Source organism: Euprymna scolopes, chromosome 17, assembly GCF_053919585.1.
Source record: "Euprymna scolopes isolate OS-2025 chromosome 17, ASM5391958v1, whole genome shotgun sequence".
Taxonomy (NCBI): Eukaryota; Metazoa; Mollusca; class Cephalopoda; order Sepiida; family Sepiolidae; genus Euprymna; species Euprymna scolopes.
The window spans coordinates 100,345,886-100,350,004 of NC_136498.1; the positions used below are offsets into that span (position 1 = coordinate 100,345,886).

Sequence of the window (4,119 nt, forward strand, 5' to 3'; positions counted from 1 at the left end):
ACAGTCCCGTCTGCATTTCTTAGTGGGGGCGCCCCAGGCAGTTAACAAAGAACTTAGACCAAAAGTCGGGTGGTAATACCTGGAAAGTTAGACTTCCTAGGTAATACCCAGGCGGCGTACCTCAGTCCGAGAGGAACTGATCCAGTTTCTGGTCCATTACCTGCCAGGCTGATTGACAAGCAAAGATTTTTGACTGGCACGATCTACCCAGGTCTCCAAGCAACTTAAGCAGCGAGAAGACCAACCCTGCAATATTCAAAATAATAGGAGGGTAGACATTTACTTGCTGCACACCACAACAAGATGTGGCACAAGGTCAGAAATGGGGACATCAGGTGGGGCACTCTGGTCTATCAAAAATTGCAAGAGCATCCTCGTCGACATTCCCGGTAGTGTGCGCCTAAGAGAAAACGCAATAAACAAGCACTAGCCGCCATAAGGAATGCAAGGCCCTGTGAGGGTGGGCCTCCAAAGTAATATCCATGAGGTGTACCTCAATCCCACAGATTCTAGTTCAGTTTCTGACCGTACATCGGATTCTTAACTGGTACTTCCTAATCAGGTCTCCACACAACTGAAGCAGCAACGAAACTAACCATGCAAAATTCAAAATAATAGAACGGTAAATACTGAATTGCTGCAAACCTCAGCAAGATGTGACACGAGGTTGGAAAATTGGATTATCAATCCAGCACCTCTAAGGCAGGAGGAACTCTAGCCTATGAAAAATTGCCTGGTTATTATCGTCGTCATTCTCGATACAGCGGGCCTTGGGCAGCAAGCGACAAACTTGCCCCACCTGAAAGCCAGGTGGCAAGGCCTGGGAGAGTGGACCATCTAAGTAATATCAAAGCGGCGTACCCCAGGCCGACAGATACTGGGCCACTTCCTGGCCCGCATCTGTCGGGATGATTGTCAAAAATGGATTCTTGACTGGTGCTATCGACACAATCTCCAAGTAACCGAAGCAGCAAGGAGACCCATACTTCAAAATTAAAAGTAATGGGAAGGTATAGATTAATTTTCATCCCTCCTCAGCAAGATGTGACACAAGGTCGGAAAGTGAAAATGTTCAACAAGTCCCTCTAACCAAGCAAAAATTGTCTAGTCATACCCACCAGCATTCCACGGTAGAGATGCCTCAGATAACAGGTGATAAACTTGCCCCACCTAAAAGTCAACGAAGCAGCAAGGAGAACAATCCAGCAACATTCAAAAGAATTTGAGAGTACATATTTATTTTCGTGAAAAATACAAAATTTTCAAAGAAAAATTTGATACAAGCTCAAAAAATGGGGGAAAGTGGGGGATTACGATCTTCACAAACTTTCGCTAAACTAGGTTGTTTCAACTTTCACTCGACTCTGACCACAATTCTGCATTGATATTATATATCCATCAGCGTATACATCCTTCATCAATCAGTATAAAAACACATGCCATGAGTAACCTAGATAAACCTATATTGGAAAATATGCAACGGGGAGGGGTTAAGGACATAGAAATATCATTCACAGAATACGATTATATTTACATGTTAGTAAAAACAACCACCCATTACTAAAGATAAGGTCGATATTTACATGCTGCTCACCACAGCATGATGTCACACAAGGTCGGTAAAGTGGGGATGGCAAGCAAGATCTTCTAAAACAGGGTCACTCTTTCCTAGCAAAAATTGCCGTGGCATCCTCATCAGCATTCCCCGGTCGGAGCGCTTAAGGACCATCTAAGTATTACCTAGACGGCGTATCTCAATTCGACAGGTACTGGACCAGTTCCTGGCCCCGCTTCTATCGATTCTTGACTGATACTTTTCTGCCCAGTCTCCAAGCAGCCCAAACAGCAAAGACAGACATCCTCCATCATTAAATATAATGGGAGGGTATGCCCTGACAAATTTCAGTTTTAACCATGTGTAATAAGAACAAAACCCTCAGATGCCAAAAAAAAAAAAAAAAGCTTTAGAAAATAGAGGATTGCTGAACTCCTTAGTGGTATCTTCAAAACGAGTCGACCACTACGTTTTCTGTTTGATCGCGACTAGATTAATTCCTGGGAAAGCTTCTCTTACTGAATTCATGCTGTCATTCTTTTTAGGTTGAAATTAGATTTTTTTATTTCAAGAATGCCTTTATATTTAAGATAAAGCAACTACCAATAATTTCTCACTCTTTAAACCTAAACGTAGATTCCATGAACAAAGCTTCTTTCTTAGAACGGGTATTATATGTATGAAATAATTGAACTTTCCCTAGGACAGGAAATTTACAGCACATATATGAAATAAAATCCTTACCTAGGGCGGGTCATGTATAATACATCTTTAAAATAATTTACATAATTTTCTGTTGTGCAAATTTTTCTGTTATCACAGGTAAGAGTTTTTGTTTTTACACCAGAATGCTGTAGTGAAGAAGAACCTTATTACTCATTTAAAAGTCATAAAAAAAGGCTTCCTTCATTCTTGACAGACTATGGATACCCACTGTAAGGGTGCCTGCGCGTGAAATTTGTGTGACAAGAGTTGCGCAATCTCCAACCACGCCTCTCCTGAGTCAACATTGTTGCATACCAGTGACAAGTTGAGGTACGAGACGACTGGAAACAATGCCGAGATAAGCGGAGAGCACATACAGCGCCTAAAATTCCCAAATGGTCACCCATCTGGTATTAGCCAGGCTCAACGTTGCTTAACTTTGGTGACCTGACGAGAACCGGTGTGTCAACGTGATTATGCCGTATATAAAAGTATTTAAAAGTCATACTACCCGAATATATTACATGATATTTGGTTTTAATAACTTTTATGCACGTCACAGGTAGGGTTATCTTTGTTTTCCCAGATTAGTACTATATCACAAGTACCTTATTTCTTGGGTACGTCATTTCTATGATATAGATGAAACTACTCGATAATTTTACATAATTTTCTGTTGTGCTAACTTTTCCGTGTCATAGGTGAGAGTTTGTTTTTACATCAGAGTGCTATAGTAACGAAGCACCTTATTTCTTATATAAATGTCATAACACTCAAATATATTACATGATTTTCGGTTTTGATTACATTTATGTACGTCGCAAGTAAAATTTCCTTTGTTTTTCATATGGACACTATACTGTACAAGTACCTTATTTCTTGGATACTATACTGCACAAGTACCTTATTTAATGTGTAAAATAATGTACAAATACCTTTGTTCTAATAAAAATGAAAGAACTCAATATTTTATAAAATTTATTTATTATTTATTTTTTTATTTATTACGGACTATTATTCTCATCTTTCTTAGTTGTTGTTTCACGGCGTTTCGGCCAACTATTCCTTTGGCCTTCGTCAGGTGGTAACCGAGATGGGAAAGAAACTCCGAATATAACTGCATTCTCAGCAATTACTGCCATCCATAGTTGTTGTCGTCTCATCACAAGGCTCACTTGGCCAAAACGTGGTAAGACGGCAACAACTATGGATGGCAGTAATTGCCGAGAATGCAGTTAGATTCGGAGTTTCTATCCCATCTCGGTTACTACCTGACGAAGGCCAGAGGAATAGTTGGCCGAAACGTCGTGAAACAACAATTAAGAAAGATGAGAATAATAGCCAGCAACAAATTAAAAAAGCATATTATTAGTTTAAAATACTTAGCTACTATAAATTAAAATTCACATCTAGTGTTACCCGAGAATAAACGAAGAGCCTCTGTGTACATACTAATCCACATTAATCCATAAATGCACATCAAACGGAGACCCTCATACCTTATTTGCTACACGTTATGATAACAAAGGTCCATTTAAAATTTCAGGCAGATCGAACCAGTAGTTTCAATAGTAAAGTGGAACGACCAAACAAAGAGAACTATAAAAGAGAAGATCTTGTGATATACTTGAATGATTGCGTCCTGTGTAAAAATTATATTACTGAAGCAAGTCATAGTGCGACATTAGATTGATTTGTTGATGTTTAACGGCTGTTACCTCATTATATGTTTATTGATGATTAACGATATTGAGTTTAAGACACTGTTTGACAGAAAATCACTTGTGGCAAATCTAGATAAACTGGAAATACTGAAGAATTCAATAATTATTGATTAAATATTAAATCACGTATTGTGT

At 39.0% G+C, this 4,119-nt stretch overlaps 1 pseudogene; it reads right to left on the reverse strand.

Annotated features, from left to right (window-relative positions):
* Positions 1–2,630: 2,630 nt before the first annotated feature.
* On the reverse strand, positions 2,631–2,747 carry LOC145297100 (5S ribosomal RNA; annotated as a pseudogene).
* Positions 2,748–4,119: the final 1,372 nt, after the last annotated feature.